The sequence below is a fragment of the Schistocerca cancellata genome, chromosome 6 (assembly GCF_023864275.1).
Source record: "Schistocerca cancellata isolate TAMUIC-IGC-003103 chromosome 6, iqSchCanc2.1, whole genome shotgun sequence".
NCBI lineage: Eukaryota > Metazoa > Arthropoda > Insecta > Orthoptera > Acrididae > Schistocerca > Schistocerca cancellata.
Genome location: NC_064631.1, coordinates 156,168,741 through 156,187,356, shown reverse-complemented (window position 1 = coordinate 156,187,356; position 18,616 = coordinate 156,168,741). Strand labels below are relative to the sequence as shown.

Here is an 18,616-nt window from a genome sequence, read left to right as displayed (position 1 = left end):
AATGAGGAGATACTGAATAGAATTGTGGAGAAGAGGAATTTGTGGTACAGCTTGACTAGATCGGTTGGTAGGACACGTTCTGAGACATATCACCAATTTAGTATTGGAGAGAAGCGTGGAGGGTAAAAACCGTAGAGGGAGACCAAGAGATGAATATATTAAGCATATTCAGTAGGATGTACGTTGTAGTAGTTATTCGGAGATGAAGAGGCTTGCACAGGATAGAGTAGCATGGAGAGCTGCTTCAAACCAGTCTCTGGACTGAAGATCACAACAACAACAACAACATGTCTGTTAGTTATTTTTCAGTGGTGTATTGAGTAGTCAACGGCCTTGCCGCAGTGGTAACACCGGTTCCTGTCAGATCGCCGAAGTTAAGCGCTGCCGGGCTGGGCTAGCACTGGGATGGGTGACCATTCGGTCTGCCGAGCGCTGTTGGCAGGCGGGGTGCACTCAGCCCTTGTGAGGCAAACTGAGGAGCTACTGGGTTGAGAAGTAGCGGCTCCGGACTCGTAAACTGACATACGGCCGGGAGAGCGGTGTGCTGACCACTTGACCCCCCCGTATCGGCATCCAGTGACGCCTGTGGAATGAGGTTGACACGGCGGCCGGTCGGTCCCATTGGGCCTCCGTCGCCTTTTCGGGGGGAGTTTTTTTAGCTGTATTGAGTAGAACGTTGTGTCGCACAGTCTGCGAATTTCTAGACGGCACTATTAGAGGAGCGGAATATCTGCACCAAATAATGCGTGAAACTCAAGAAAACAGGAAGCCGACGGTGATGAGTGCTTAAGGCGTACTGGGTGTCTCGAATGGTTCTCGCAGTTAAAAAATGGCAGGACGGAAGTAAAATATGACCCTCGTCCGCAACATCCTTCTGTCACCGTCAGAGGGTAATACGAAACTACAAGTCCAACCGCAACAACTTCAAAATGTATTGCAGTGACGCAGTCACTGCCCTGTGGATAAATTTACTGCCCCACCAACACAGTTAGACGGCAGTAGACCGGTGATGCTGTATTGTAACATATCACATTAAAAAAGGAACATCCTACGATGACTACAGACGACACTGTTGTCAAAAACGCCAACGAAGTTTCGCGTGCCAAGATCGTATAAAATATAACATTTCAGTTGAATCTCGTCATAAAATCGTTACACATCTTGGAATGCATCGTGTTGCTGCCAGGCTCATCCCGCGGCTCATGAATTAAGCCCAGTAAGAACTTCGCATCGCAACTCGTCCGCAACATCCTTCTGTCACCGTCAGAGGGTGATACGAGACTACAAGTCCCACCGCAACGCCTCCAAGGTGTATTGCAGTGACGCAGTCACTGCCCTGTGGGTAAATTTACTGCCCCACCAACACAGTTAGGCGGCAATAGACCGGTGATGCTGTATTGTAACATATCACATTAAAATAGGAACATCCTACGATGACTACAGACGACGCTGTTGTCAAAAACGCCAACGAAGTTTCGCGTGCCAAGATCGTATAAAATGTAACATTTCAGTTGAATCTCGTCATAAAATCGTTACACATCTTGGAATGCATCGTGTTGCTGCCAGGCTCATCCCGCGGCTCATGAATTGAGACCAGTAAGAACTTCGCATCGCAATCTGTGAAGAGCTTTTGGATCACGCAGACGAGAACGAGATGTTAAGAGAATCATAACTGATGATGAGACGTGGTTCAACGGTTAAGATGTTGAGACCAAGGATTAATCTTCACGATGGGTCGGGAAAGGTTCTCCAAGGCCAGAAAAAGCTCATCACGCCAGGTCAAATGTCAAAGCCAAGCTCATAGTTTTCTTTGACTTTGAAGGAGTAGTTCCTCATTAATTCGTGACACAGGGACAAACTGCTAATCGATGGTACTATCGGGATGTGTTGGAGAAGGAAACGGCCTGAAGCGTGGCAAGAGAATTCACGTTAACGCACCCACACATTCATCCCTGTTGCTGCATGACTATTCCACAAAACAACACGAAGTCGCTGTGCTGCCTCATCTGCGTACTCTCCAGACCTGGCCCCTGCGGACTTTTTTTATTTTCAAAGTGAAAACCCCTTTGAAAAGACGAATATTTGCAACTATAGCCGAGATAAAAGAAAATTAGCAGTCGGCGTATCACGCGGTCCAGCAAGAGGCGTACCAAGACTGTTTCCGGAAGCGGCAACGGTGTTGGAAGCGGTGTGTCAGTTGTGGAGGAGAGTATTTCGAAGGAGACCATGCTCAGTAAGTGTAAGGTACGTGTAGAAAAATTTTGTGCACGAAGTTCCGGAATTTTTTGAACCAACCTCGTACATGAGATTAGTTGCAAAAGTTGTGGGCTAGCTCGCGTCAGAAGATAAAATAACTCTCCATGACAGCCTTCCTAACCGAATCAAGGCGAGATGGGCTACGACGTCATACCGATCAATGGGCCCATACTGCCAAGTTCTTTGTCAATCTCACTCGATTCTGTAATCACTGATATAACATCACACACTCTGTTAACAGTGAAGTTTCATTTGTTCGCTCCACTCCGGCTGCTTAACCCTTAACTACTCTAGTGAAATGCTCATATGCTAATATTCTAGTGGGGCCTCGGAGTACCCCAATAAGTTAAACGAAACTGTAATTTAAAGAAATTTTATTTTGAATTGCGCTTTTATCACTGAATATTATCAACATTTTTACGCATTTGAGATATGATTACAATTTTGGCACACTGAAAAATCTGTGATCGCGACAAACATGTTTTGAGCACTTTTCACACACTAATTTGGTTTTCTTGTCCGCATTTCTTGCACACATGTAGCATCGTGCTTTCCACATGGGTTCTGGCTCTGAAGATGTTGAGGAAAGAGTACCACCAAGTTTAACGACAACGTTTCTCAGTTCACAAAAAAGGGCTAGGGCATCTCGACGTTGTATACGGAGTTTTACTAAATTCATTCCAAGCCTCTGTAGCAATTCTCTTCTTTTTAAATCGTCAGTTAGACCAAGTTGTTTGCTGCACTGAAGTAAAACTGCAGCTTTGACTCCTACTATGTCTACAAGGGCATAAAATACAGACACTGGCCATCTGCGTGTTCGCCGTAATAGCGAATATTTGGCGCACATTTGGTCCAGTGCGTCCACTCCTCCTTTTGTGGCACTGTAATCAATGATGATTTCAGGTTTTGTCTTTTGAGTACTAATTTTCTGATCCTGCTGCATAGATGAAAGCAACACAACAGCTCGACCTTTCCGAGGAACATAAGAACAAATTGTCCTTCCTTCGTTATGCCCAAGTAATGCAGATTCTACTGGGCGCTTTCTGTTTGGTTTGAATTCTTCTGGGATCTGCTGTTCATTTAGCTTTAGAGTGCCTAAGATGGTCAATTTTTTGGCTTCCAGTTGATCATAGAGTTCAAGTGACATGAACCAATTGTCTATTGTCACATTTCTATTGCTTCCCTCAATTGGTGTTATTAATTTCAAAACATCATGTGTTGGAATTGATAGTATACTTTGTAGACAAATGCATTGCGTAAATAGAATGTTCGTGAATCACAAAGGCGCATAACTTTGAGGCCGTATTTGGCTGACTGCTTAAGCATATTCATGCGAAATTTGCACCTACCACGAAAGGGTACTAACATTTTATCGATTGTCACGTTCGCTGCTGGAGTATAATATTTCTGACATTTGTCTATAAAGAGTTCCCAGACATCTCTAATAGCTGCAAGTCTGTCATCACCCTTCCTACCATCTCTTGTAGTAGCACAATCGAAACGCAAAAAATACAAAATGAATAAAAATCCATGAACGTTCACAGTGGCTCGAAGCACATCACGACCAGTTCCATCATTAGCAAAAAGTCCAACAACATTTTCGTGATTAGATTTCATTAGTTAAGATAAATAAAGCAGACCTAGAAATGTACGGTCGCAGGTTCGAATCCTGTCTCGGGCATGGATGTGTGTGATCTCCTTAGGGTTAGTTAGGTTTACGTAGTTCTAAGTTCTAGGGGACTGATGACCTCAGAAGTTAAGTCCCATAGCGCTCAGGGCCATTTGAACCTAGAAATGCTCTAAGTTCTATTATATCTAGCGGCTTTATGAATGCTGGTTGAGGAGCTTTGTATTTGTTTGACATGTCATGTATCTTGACGTTTGTATTGGCGAGTGTTAGTTGTAATAAGTCTTCAGTAATGAACAATTCCCAAGCAGATAATACGTCAGTTGAATCAAATGTTTTTGCTTCACGTCTAGCACCTGGAAGGTGACTAACTATATTGTGAGCACGGGTACGAGTTGTAGGAGGAGCTTCTTTTGACCACCAAAGAAATATTTGTCAGCGGAAGGCCTAATATATGCCTCTTCATCTGATTCTTCACAAGTACTTTCTGATGGAACTTCAGAGGTGGAATCGTGATCACTTTAGTATAAATTCTTCCTCATCTGCTGTGCTCTCCTCATCAGATTGCAAAAACGCAGGATCATTCACTATTCTTTCCAACTCGTCATGTGTTAATGACTTCGATGATGCCATTCTGAAAAATAATGCACACATACACACATAACCTTAAAAATTGACGATTCAAAATGGCTCTGAGCACTATGGGACTTAACATCTATGGTCATCAGTCCCCTAGAACTTAGAACTACTTGAACCTAACTAACCTAAGGACAGCACACAACACCCAGCCGTCACGAGGCAGAGAAAATCCCTGACCCCGCCGAGCATCGAACCCGGGAACCCGGGCGCGGGAAGCGAGAACGCTACCGCACGACCATGAGATTCGGGCAAAAATTGACGTTATCATTGAAATTTTGCTCTTTTCGAAGTACTCTAAGACTTCAGTCGCGTAAGACACAAACTGAGATAATGAAAAGCAACTTACGTTAACACTCTGGTGGGATATGCAGTGACCTCTTTGTCTTTATGTCTGCCTCGCGGGGTAGCCGCGCGGTTTAGGGCGTCCTGTCACAGTCCACGCGGCTCCCCCCGTCGGAGGTTCGAGTCCTCCCTCGGGCATGGGTGTGTGTGTCGTCCTTAGCGTCAGTTAGTTTAACTTAGATTAAGTAGTGTGTAAGATTAGGGACCGATGATCTCAGCAGTTGGTCCCAAAAGACCTTACCACAAAATTTTTTTCTTTATCTCACAAAATATTACCGGAAACACCGTATCCAACAGTCCGCGTTGAACGCCCTCACTTCACTGAGGACTACCAAGAACACTGATGCCGTCTGTTGTTCCGTTCACATACTGTGTATTGTATTGATCTCGCCTGGGGTGCTCCAGGACCCCACTAGAGCACTTAAGGGTTAACGTTTTTTGTTAACCGCTGTAAGCCTATATACAGGGTGTTTCAAAAATAACCGGTATATTTGAAACGGCAATAAAAACTAAACGAGCAGCGATAGAAATACACCGTTTGTTGCAATATGCTTGGGACAACAGTACATTTTCAGGCAGACAAACTTTCGAAATTACAGTAGTTACAGTTGTCAACAACAGATGGCGCTGCGGTCTGGGAAACTCTATAGTACGATATTTTCCACATATCCACCATGCGTAGCAATAATATGGCGTAGTCTCTGAATGAAATTACCCGAAACCTTTGACAACGTGTCTGGCGGAATGGCTTCACATGCAGATGAGATGTACTGCTTCAGCTGTTCAATTGTTTCTGGATTCTGGCGGTACACCTGGTCTTTCAAGTGTCCCCACAGAAAGAAGTCACAGGGGTTCATGTCTGGCGAATAGGGAGGCCAATCCACGCCGCCTCCTGTATGTTTCGGATAGCCCAAAGCAATCACACGATCATCGAAATATTCATTCAGGAAATTAAAGACGTCGGCCGTGCGATGTGGCCGGGCACCATCTTGCATGAAGCACGAGGTGTTCGCAGTGTCGTCTAAGGCAGTTTGTACCGCCACAAATTCACGAAGAATGTCCAGATAGCGTGATGCAGTAATCGTTTCGGATCTGAAAAATGGGCCAATCATTCCTTTGGAAGAAATGGCGACCCAGACCAGTACTTTTTGAGGATGCAGGGACGATGGGACTGCAACATGGGGCTTTTCGGTTCCCCATATGCGCCAGTTCTGTTTATTGACGAAGCCGTCCAGGTAAAAATAAGCTTCGTCAGTAAACCAAATGCTGCCCACATGCATATCGCCGTCATCAATCCTGTGCACTATATCGTTAGCGAATGTCTATCGTGCAGCAATGGTAGCGGCGCTGAGGGGTTGCCGCGTTTGAATTTTGTATGGATAGAGGTGTAAACTCTGGCGCATGAGACGATACGTGGACGTTGGCGTCATTTGGACCGCAGCTGCAACACGGCGAACGGAAACCCGAGGCCGCTGTTGGATCACCTGCCGCACTAGCTGCGCGTTGCCCTCTGTGGTTGCCGTACGCGGTCGCCCTACCTTTCCAGCACGTTCATCCGTCACGTTCCCAGTCCATTGAAATTTTTCAAACAGATCCTTTATTGTATCGCTTTTCGGTCCTTTGGTTACATTAAACCTCCGTTGAAAACTTCGTCCTGTTGCAACAACACTGTGTTCTAGGCGGTGGAATTACAACACCAGAAAAATCCTCTGTTCTAAGGAATAAACCATGTTGTCCACAGCACACTTGCACGTTGTGAACAGCACACACTTACAGCAGAAAGACGACGTACAGAATGGCGCACCCACAGACTGCGTTGTCTTCTATATCTTTCACATCACTTGCAGCGCCATCTGTTGTTGAAAATTGTAACTACTGTAATTTCGAAAGTTTGTCCGCCTGAAAATGTACTGTTGTCCCAAGCATATTGCAACAAACGGTGTATTTCTATCGCTGCTCATTTAGTTTTTATTGTCGTTTCAAATATACTGGTCATTTTTTAAACACCCTGTAATAAGTGGCTGTATTTATTACCAAAGCTGCCGTTATTCTCTAATAGCAAAGCTGACGTTATTCTTTAATTAATTTGACTTAAGTTACGTAATTCATAGTTAAAATTTTTCTTGACAACAATAAAATTTTGCCAAGTTTTACGTTTATGGTTTTTGGGATGGATTATAATCAGTAATGCAATCTTGCTGGCAAAAATTAATTATATTCTGAAAACGATTCTTCAAATATTTACTGTTGGTAATGAAATGATTCTACAAACGTTCAGATGGGACTTCCTTTTTACAATAATCTTACAACTAGCATTGCGCAAACATACCTTCAGTAGTCTTGAGATTCTGAAAAAAAAAATAATTCAATAATATTAGTCCCTCTTACGATAATAGTTAGCTGATGTCTCTGTACATCCGTTTATAATCTCTTGTAAATCATAGCTGGTGGCTGGCAGGCACACCGCTCCTCTCAACCTCTCGCTTCAGACCTGCTACCGACTCGCTTCACATCTCGCTTACTACCAACTTCCCACGAACGCTCAAGTGCGGTCTCTCCCGCCAACAGTGCTTTCTGGTGCAGACAATCCCTGCTACCATTACAAAATGTATCAATGCGCGGACTTTCCCACTCCTTTCTCAAAATGCATCCATACGCGGTCTCTCCCGCCCTTCTTAAAATTATATCAATATGCGGTCTCTCCCGCCAACAATACTTTGGTGCAGACATGCCCTGCTACCACAATTATTTCCAAAATGACAAATATTAATTATTCCTACTTAATCCTATTAATAAAATATAAACATCTTTCATAAATTATGGTTTGACAATAGAAATATACACGTCTTAGAACAGTACTGACCTTTGAATGTAGGAACCAAGTGTTTTCAGTCAGATTTAATGTATAGGTTGATTAGGTTCTACCCGATTTGTAATATTTTGTGTGTTGTGTAATCCTGATGCAGAGAAGTTAAATTCTGAAATCTATTTTGTCGAACGATGTCAGACTTTTTCTCATGTAACAATCCAAGTGGTTTTTTTTATTTTTATATTTATTATTTTTTTTATTGTGACAGTAAGTTGAGACTGGTTTTGAAGTTAATGTAAAGTGTTTCATATCAGATTTTGTGAAGAAGAAACTTTATTTTGAATACAATTTTCAGTCTGAAGCATTTGGTGTTAGGATATCCCCTTATCAGTACCTCATCCTCTTCTACATCGTGTTTATTTAAATCCAGCGAATATTTTTTTTTTAAAGAAATGATTTTTCAATCAGAGTGAGAAAAATATTGTGCCAGAAACAGAAAAGTATTAATGTTTGCAACAGCTTTAATGCGGGCAGCACTGCACAGCGCTGAGCCTATATCCAATATTTACAGTGAACATTTGCAACGTTATTCATTTAACAACCAATCAACTGACATTATTTGCATGAAGCTATGAAGCTATTTTACGTCCGGCATTGGACTTTGCTGTGTCAAGATTGAATATTTTCTAAGCCTACTGTGGAGAGAACAGAATACCAAGATTACACCCGTTGCGACTCAAGCACTCAGGGAAATTTATTTCATAGTTTTTATTTCATAGGGAATTTTATCAGTTTATTGCACAGGACTATAGAACTCGGTGCTGGTGCTCACGAGACTGAGTAAATTTCAGAATGATTTATTTCATTATAGGCATTGCATACTGGTTTTGCAGATTGAGTTGTTTAATTTTTTTGGATTACAGTAAAACTTATTAAGCACACCATTTGCTCAACAACATATTACACGGTAAATTTCCATAAGACAAACATTACGCATTGAAGAATATAATAATGCCAATCCCAAAGAAAGCAGGTGTTGACAGATGTGAAAATTACCGAACTATCAGTTTAATAAGTCACGGCTACAAAATAGTAATGCGAATTCTTTACAGACGAATGGAAAAACTGGTAGAAGCCGACCTCGGGTAAGATCAGTTTGGATTCCGTAGAAATATTGGAACACGTGAGGCAATACTGACCCTACGACTTATCTTAGAAGCTAGATTACCAAAAGGCAAACCTACGTTTCCAGCATTTGCAGACTTAGAGAAAGTTTTTGACAATGTTGACTGGAATACTCTCTTTCAAATTCTGAAGGTGGCAGGGGTAAAATACACGGAGCGAAAGGCTATTTACAATTTGTACAGAAACAAGATGGCAGTTATAAGAGTCGAGGGACATGAAAGGGAAGCAGTGGTTGGGAAGGGAGTGAGACAGGGTTGTAGCCTCTCCCCGATGTTATTCAATCTGTATATTGAACAAGCGGTGAAGGAAACAAAAGAAAACTTCGGAGTAGGTATTAAAATCCATGGAGAAGAAACTAAACACTTTAAGGTTCGCCGATGACTTTGTAATTCTGTCAGAGACAGCAAAGGACTTGGAAGAGAAGTTGAGCGGAATGGACAGTGTCTTGAAAGGGGGGTACAAGATGAACATCAACAAAAGCAAAACGAGGATAATGGAATGCAGTCGAGTTACCTCGGCTAATGCTGAGGGAATTAGATTAGGGAATGAGACACTAAAAGTAGTAAAGGAGTTTTGCTATTTGGGGGAGCAAAATAGCTGATGATGGTCGAAGTAGAGAGGATATAAAATGTAGACTGGCAATGGGAAGGAAAGCGTTTCTGAAGAAGAGAAATTTGTTAACATCGAGTATAGATTTAAGTGTCAGGAATTCGTTTCTGAGAGTATTTGTATGGAGTGTAGCCATGTATGGAAGTGAAACATGGACGATAAATAGTTCGGACAAGAAGAGAATAGAAGCTTTCGAAATGTGGTGCTACAGAAGAATGCTGAAGATTAGATGGGTAGCTCACATAACTAATGAGGAGGTATTGAATAGAATTGGGGAGAAGAGGAGTTTGTGGCACAACTTGACTAGAAAAAGGGATCGGTTGGTAGGACATGTTCTGAGGCATCAAGGGATCACCAATTTAGTAATGGAGGGCAGCGTGGAGGGTAAAAATCGTAGAGGGAGCAAGAGATGAATACACTAAGCAGATTCAGAAGGATGTAGGCTGCAGTACGTACTGGGAGATGAAGCAGCTTGCACAGGATAGAGGAACATGGAGAGCTGCATCAAACCAGTCTCACGACTGAAGACCACAACAACAACAACTTTCGTTAACAAACACAAGTATATTTTAAAAGAACGTCACAGTGTATGGTGATACCTTCAGGAAATTGAAAAAACTTCGGTGTGTTCATTGCCACAAAAATGCAGACGAACTTCATCTTGTCCATGACAACGCAACGCTTCACAATTCTACCCACCCGAGAGAACATCACAAAACTTCTTTGGACTACTCTTTCTCAACCACTCTACAGGCCGTACTCGCACCTTCCGACTTGCCACTGCCTGGCCCAATGAAAGAAGCACTCCGCGAGAAGCAGTATGTGGATGATGATAATATCACCCACGCAGCAAGGCGTTAGATCCGACGTCGACCAGTAGAATGGTGGCATGCAGACGTACAGGCCCTCCCAGTACGGCGGCCTAAGGCGGTCACTTTGAACGGAGATTATGGCGAAAAATAGGGTTCCATGGCCATAAGAGCGGGGAATAATACAGTGTATTCGCATTCTGTATAAAACCAACCTGCTTTCATAAAGAAAACATGTTGCATCACTTAGTAAACGCCCCCGTGTGAATGTACACTAATGGCCATTAAAATTGCTACCCGACGAAGATGACGTGCTACAGACGCGAAATTTAACCGACAGGAAGAAGATGCTGTGATATGCAAATGATTAGTTTTTCAGAGCATTCACACAAGGTTGGCGCCGGTGGCGATACCTACACCGAGCTGACAAGAGGAAGGTTTCCAACCGATTTCTCATACACAAACAGCAGTTTACCGGCGTTGCCTGGTGAAACGTTGTTGTGATGCCTCTTGTAAGGAGGAGAAATGCGTACCATCACGTTTCCGAATTGACAAAGGTCGGATTGTAGCCTACCGCGATTGCGGTTTATCGTATTGCGACATTGCTGCTCACGTTGGTCGAAATCCAATGACTGTTAGCAGAATATGGAATCGGTGGGTTCAGGAGGTTAATACGGAACGCCGTGCTGCATCCCAACGGCCTCGTATCACTAGCAATCAACATGACAGGCATCTTATCCGCATGGCTGTAACGTATCTTTCAGTCACGTCTCGATCCTTGAGTCAACAGATGGGGACGTTTGCAAGACAACAACCATCTGCACGAACAGTTCGACGACGCTTGCAGCAGCATGGACTATTAGCTCGGAGACCATGGCTGCGGTTATCCTTGACACTGCATGACAGACAGGAATGCTTGCGATGGTGTACTCAACGACGAACCTGGGTGCACGAATGGCAAAACGTCATTTTTTCGGATGAATCCAGGTTCTGTTTACAGCATCATGATGGTCGCATCCGTGTTTGGCAACATCGCGGTGAACGTACATTGGAAGCGTGTATTCGTCATCGCCATACTGGCGTATCACCCGGCGTGATGGTATGGGGTGCCATTGGTTACACGTCTCGGTCACCTCTTCTTCGCATTGACGGCACTTTGAACAGTGGACGTTACATTTCAGATGTATTACGACCCGTGGCTCTACCCTTCATTCGATCCCAGCGAAACCCTACATTTCAGCAGTATACTGCACTACTGCATGTTGCAGGTCCTGTACGGGCCTTTCTGGATACAGAAAATGTTCGACTGGTGCCCTCGCCATCACATTCTCCAGATCTCTCACCAATTGAAAACGTCTGGTCAATGGTGGCCGAGCAACTGGCTTGTCACAATACGCCAATCACTACTCTTGTTGAACTGTGGTATCGTGTTGAAGCTGCATGGGCAGCTGTACCTATACACGCCATCCAAGCTCTGTTTGACTCAATGCCCAGGCGAATCAAGGCCCTTATTACGGCCAGAGATGGTTGTTTTGGGTACTGATTTCTCAGGATCTATGCACCCGCATTGCGTGAAAATGTAATCACATGTCAGTTCTAGTATAATATATTTGTCCAATGAATACCCGTTTATCATCTGCATTTCTTCTTGATGTAGCAATTTTAATGGCCAGTAGTATACATTCTAAGTTACGCTTTAAAAGTTAGTTACTGCGTTTAAATAGCGCTCTCTTTGCGTTTTGTTCTGCAGATAACCTTTTACAGTATGTATATTGAAACTGTATTTTAAATACGTATTACGGTACCGCAGAAAGGCACAGCTACTAAAAATAGCGCACCATAGCCTCGGGGCTTTAATGCAAACAAAGCGAGGCGGAAGTCCGCCTTCGTCCATATTTATAAGCGCTGAGTCGCTCGTTGGTACGCTGGTTCACGACTTTAATATTTCTCAGCGCGGCGCCAGTCGTGCGTTCCATTAATCAGCGTTTGCACTTAACCAAGCGTGGCAAGCGAGGAAATTTATTAGGCCAAATTAAGCGGCATGTCCCGAAGGCGGAACGAAAGCAGTTTATCTCGAGATCGATCACCACTTCCCGGAAAGCTCCAAATGTTTTATGTTGATCTACGTCCCTCTCCAGGAACCGGCGGTTCACGTTCAGGGCCAAAGGAAGTTCCTGTCCTGCATTTAATTCTTAAAGCGCCAAAGAAACTGGTATAGGCATGCGTGCTCAAACGCAGAGATTTGTAAACAGTCAGAATACGGCGCTGCGGTCGGCAACGCCTGTACAAGACAAGTGTCTTGGCGCTGTTGTTAGATCAGTTACTGCTGCTACAATAGCAGGTTATCAAGATTTAAGTGAGTTTGAACGTGGTGTTTTAGTCGGCACACGAGCGATGGGAAACAGCACCTCCGAGGCAGCGGTGAATTGGGGATTTTCCCGTACGAACATTTCACGAGTGTACCATGAATATCAGGTATCCGGTAAATCACCAAAACTCCGACATCGCTGCGGCCGGAAAAAGATCATTCAAGAACGGTAGCAACGACGACTGAAGAGAATCGTTCAATGTGTCAAGTGCAATCCTTCTGCAAATTGCTGCAGCTTTCGATGCTGGGTCAGCAATAAGTTTCAGCGTGCGGACCATTCAACGAAACATCATCCATATGGGCATTCGGATCCGAAGGCCCACTCGTGTACCCTTGATGGCTGCGCGACTTGAAGCTTTACGCCTCGACTGGGCCCGTCGACACCGACATTGGACTGTTGGTGACTGGATAAATGTTGCCTGATCGGACGAGTCTCGTTTCAAACTGCATCGAGCGGATGGACGTGTAGGGGTATGGAGACAAGCTCATGAATCCATCGACACAGCATGTCATCAGGGGACTGTTCAAGCTGGTGGAGGCTCTGTAATGGTGTGAGGGCTGTGCAGTTGAAATGATATGGGACTCCTGATACGTCTAGATACCACTCTGACAGGAGACATGTACGTAAGCAGGCGATCACCTGCATCAGTTGATGTCAATTGTGCATTCCGGCGGATTTGGGAAAATCCAGCAGGACAATGCGACGCCCCTTACGTCCAGAATTGCTACAGAGTGGCTCCAAGAAATCTCACCTGGGTTTAAACACTTCCGCTGGCCACCAAACATCTCAGACATGAACATTATTGAGCATATCTGGGATGCCTTGCAACGTGCTGTTCAGAAGAGATCTCCACCCACTCCTACCCTTACGGATTTATGGACAGCCCTGCAGTACTGATGGTGTCAATTCCCTCCAGCACTACCTCAGATGTACCCGTTTCCTTGGCTCTTCAGTGTGTACAAGAGCTGCGCATAGGGTGGGAGTTATCAGTTTTAGGCCAGTTTGGAAATGTCAAATGTGTGTGAATTCCTAAGGGACCAAACTGCTGAGTTCATCAGTCCCTGGACTTACACACTACTTAAACTAAAATTCACTTATGCTAAGAACAACACACACACCACGCACACACACACACACACACACACACACACACACACACACACACACACACACACACATGTCCGAGAGAGGACTCGAACCTCGGGCGGGAGGGACCACGCAATCCGTGACATGCGCCTCTAACCGGGCGGCCATTCCGCGCGACCAGTCTAAGAGGACGAACTAAATAAGGGGGCAACGGAAGAGGAGGCGGTTCATGTTAAGCTATGTTGGTGACCATAGGCTCTGCCTCCCAAAAAAGACATCTGCGCTAGTCGAGGTCTGAATCACAAGAGAGAGAAGCAACTGAGTTCTGCACTGCAGAATCCTACAGTGTCCACACACGTGACCTGTATCCCACGCACGCTATTGGCGAAAACCGATGGCGTGAATTCTCTAGCAGTTTCAGCAGCGGGCTCATGGGTCTCTAGCCAGCAGCTTTCTGAAAGGCACGCTACTAGGGTCACGTAGGCAGAGCCGAAGTTTCTGTGGGCGAATACTTACAAAGATATGACGGAGCCTTTGAAATAAATTTTTTAATGCTCTTCCCTAAATACTCCTTGACTGGCTGCCACCCTGTACAGCGGCCCTTGAGTCATCATGTGCCATTGGCGTCATATGGATGCGGCATGGATGGGCATGGGCTCAGTACACCGCTCTCCCGGCGGTTGTCTTCTTCCCAGCCCTTAGAGCAGCTGCTTCTCACTCAAGTAGCTCCTTAGTTGACAACACGATGCTGGATACACTCCCTTCCCGTCCTTCCCGCTCTCCAAGGGAAAATCCCAGACAGTATCGGGATTGAAGCCGGGTCTTCCACATAGCAGTCAGACACGTTGACGACTTCACTACGGAAAGCAAGCCCAGAAATCAAACTTCCAATTCTAATGCGCTCACAACAGTGATCCACATATACTTCAGAATGTATGGCGTCAAATACATAATCACTTACAATTTTATATGTTGTGCTTGTGACCATGGGCAACGGCCTTGCCGCAGTGGATACCCCGGTTCCAGTCAGATCACCGAAGTTAAGCGCTGTCGGGCGTGGCCGGTACTTGGATGGGTGACCATCTGGGCCGCCATGAGCTGTTGCCATTTTTCGGGGTGCACTTCGCCTCGTGATGCTAACTGAGGAGCTACTCGACCGAATAGTAGCGGCTCCGGTCAATGAAAACCATCATAACGACCGGGAGAGCGGTGTGCTGGCCACACGCCCCTCCTATCGGCATCCTCATCTGAGGATGACACGGCGGTCGGATGCTCCCGATGGGCCACTTATGGCCTGAAGACGGAGTGCTCCTTTTTTGTGACCATGGGCAGTTAAATAGAAAACTTCAAAAGACTGTAAAAAATTTGAACTACGTTTTACATTCTCTGTATTTCTTATCAGTGTATCGCTCTGTATTACATACGGGAGCGTGCTGGAAAGTAACACTTTTAAGTGACAATTCTTACGGCTTTTCAAATAAAACAAACGTTATTAACATTTTACTTATTCATTTTTCATGTCTACACATTTATTTTTCAACATAGTCACCAAGGCGACGAACACATTTCTCTCAAAATGGTTCAAATGGCTCTAGGCACTATGGGACTTAACAGCGGAGGTCATCAGTCTCCTAGACTTAGAACTACTTAAACCTAAGGACATCACACACATCCATGCCCGAGCCAGGATTCGAACCTGCGACCGTAGCAGCCGCGTGGTTTTGGACTGAAGCGTCTAGAACCGCTCGGCCACCACGGCCGGCTACATTTCTCTCAACGAGAGACCAGTTTGTTGATAGTATCACTGTAGCGTGTAGAAAGTCTGACTTTGTTGACGGAGTCACAACCTGAACTCCGCTTGCACCGTTTCATCATTGTCAAAATGAAGTTCTCGCAGGTGTTCTTTAAGTTATGGAAGCATCTGAAAATCGGATGGGGCCAAGTCGGGACTATATGGAGGTTGATCGATGACAATGAACCCAAGGCGCCGGATTGTTTCAGATTTCACCGCATTCTTGTGTGGTCTGGTATTGCCATGCTTAAGGAGAGGGTTCTCCGTGGGTGGAAGAACTCTTATAATTCGATGCTAGTTTACAACACGCTTTTTTCCCACGAACCGAGACCGTTATATACCGCGGCAGAGGTCTACAAATTGGTAGACATGAAGAATAGAGATGTGGAATGTTAATAACGCTTGTATTCTTTACAAAGCCTTAAAAGTCTTCACATAAAAAAATTGAAGGTCTTACTTTTCAGCACGCCCTCCTAGCTGTAGCCGTTTGTAATCACTATATTCATTTTGAACTGCCCTATATATTAACTATCTTTCCGTATAGTGTTTACCTATTTTTCTAAGGGCTCTGAAGGCCTTCACTAATTTCAATTTTAGAATTTTTCTCTAGGTCTACAAATTATTTCTACCTTCTTCGCTGTGCTTTTTCTTTCTTTTTTTTCTCCTTTCATTATAAGCTGACGTCAGGACTGCCTGTCTGGTGCTTTGACCTTTTCTAAAGCGAAACTGGTCGTCGTCTAATAGATACTCAGTTTTCTTTTCCATACGTCTCTACATTATTGTGGACAATGTCTTGGATGCTTGAGCTGTCAAACTAATTATGCAATAGTTTTCTCACTTATCTGTCCTTGCTATTTCGGGATTATGTGGATGACATTCTTTCGAAAGTCAGATGGTATATCTCAGACTTGAATCATATTTTAGTTGCCAGTCGCGCAAGAAATTGCAAGATATGTTGTCTATCCCTTCTAGCTTGATTGATCTCTAGCATTCCAAAGGTCTGTCAAACTCTGACGCTAATACTGGATCCCTTATTCTTCCAAATCGACAACAATTTCTTTTATCGCATCGGCAGACAGTTTCTATCCCTCATAGAGACCCTCAATGGCTCTAGCCGCCACCAGCTCCCATATACTGAAATTTCTCTACCATCGACAGTTAAACCAGTGAGAGGCACCCACATGCCTTGCTCTTACTGTGGCATCAAGCCAGCCAGGCCTGCAAGATGAGTGGTCTGCCAAGCGAGTGGATTTATTCTTATTTATCGCAAAACATCAATGACTGATTATGAGCTCTAGTACTCACAATTAAGCTACAAATTATTATCATGTTTGAACATTACGCAACGGAAACGGATAATGCACATCTGACTATTAGTAATTTACACAACTCTGATTGTTCACTACGCACTGGCAATACCACATTTTCTTTCTTACTCAACGGCTTTGATCAACACGTGGCCATCGCACTGAATGTGAATGGCACACACATTATAAATTCTGGATATCATGACTACACACTATTCGAAGAACAAGGCCACCAATCTTTTTCTTTTCACTATCCTTTTTTTTAATTCCGATAAATTCTATTATACTATCATTACATTTTATACAATAATTACACATGAGAAACTCCGCCCAGTGGGCATGGCTTTACATTGGTGATTCTCTATCTTATGGTCTCGTTATTGTCTAACGCTACAGTGCACTTTCTGGATAGGATGGTGGATCTTTTGCTATATCTCACACTTCGACTCTCACACCCATCATCACGAAAATTTACTACAGACCGAGCGGTACAAAAAGGAACATGCACAACCCACTGCCTCTGAACCTATCTTGCTACTCTCCCATGCAAACCACACATACTTAAATTACATGACATACATCACACTGGCAACATACAATACAGCACAAAGGATAGTCACAACCCAGTTTCACACGACACTGCCCCACTTCGTAACTTTTCTTTCCTACTACGAACTCTGGACGATATATGCACGTCTTCCTGTGCAATGCAATCCAAGTGGCTTTGATGGATAGACGGCTGACTCACCTTGCTTCACTCTCAGAGTATTAGAGTTTGAATCCAGCGTCACACGGAAACATAACACGCAAAGTAATATTAAGAACATATTCGTCACACACGCGAGTCCTCAACTGATACCATGGACAAGTACTTCTCTTTATCCTTTCTCATACACAGATTGAGACTCACATAGTACTCACCACGTGGAAGTATTCGTCTCTTATTTCAAGTCCTGCACACGCCATTTCTTAAATATTTCCAACTTATAGTACACACGCCAGTAATTCAGCTTAACTTTAGCACTCGGAAGTATTTCAACCTATTGCTACACGTGGTTTCATTGTGACCGTTGGTCACTTCCGAAGATTACTACGATCCCCTTAATATTGCCTGCCTGACATTTAATTCTCCCCACAAAAGTTTCTGAAATAGAGAAATTATTACTCCAAACTACTCTTAAGTATTCCACATGCATACCATTTTTTCCACTCTTCTGTCTTTACGGAGCACACCTAAGACAGGTCTTACCATCACAAGATCCAGCGCCAGAGAGCTGAAACATGGCCGTTCTTCGGGTCAGCTCGCACCATTGCAGAAGTGGGGGAGCACCTTGCTACCGTATTGGTCAGCCACAATTCAGGTGCTCAAAGCTCAGGTAAATTTCATCTCTTTGGTTCCACCAAAGGTGACCAAAGGACCGACTCAAAGATGATCATATATTGCACATTCATTACCTGCAGTTAGCAGACGACCATACATTCATTCATTTCACAGATCTCACCAAATTGGATGTAGGGATTTATTTTGTGGGAGTGCACATGTGATCAATTAAATAAATAAATTGTCATTCTTTCCTACACTGGTATCCGGCTTCAGTGTATTAAGTGAAATTGAGTTATTATTAGAAAAAAAATGTTGTTCTGACAAGAATAACGAAGAATGTTGTACCTATTTTCAATGTCGGGCGGTACTGTACCCTTTCACCAGAGTCGTTAAAATTTCAGTGCATGGAGACGATATATGCCTATATTCAACGGCCACATCTCTCCACTTCGTCATAGTCTA

At 44.0% G+C, this 18,616-nt stretch overlaps 2 pseudogenes; both read left to right on the top strand.

Moving 5' to 3' along the window:
* Window positions 1–323: 323 nt before the first annotated feature.
* LOC126089721 (5S ribosomal RNA) lies at window positions 324–441 on the top strand (annotated as a pseudogene).
* Window positions 442–14,720: 14,279 nt separating this feature from the next.
* Window positions 14,721–14,838, top strand: LOC126089604 (5S ribosomal RNA; annotated as a pseudogene).
* The last annotated feature ends 3,778 nt before the right edge of the window (window positions 14,839–18,616 follow it).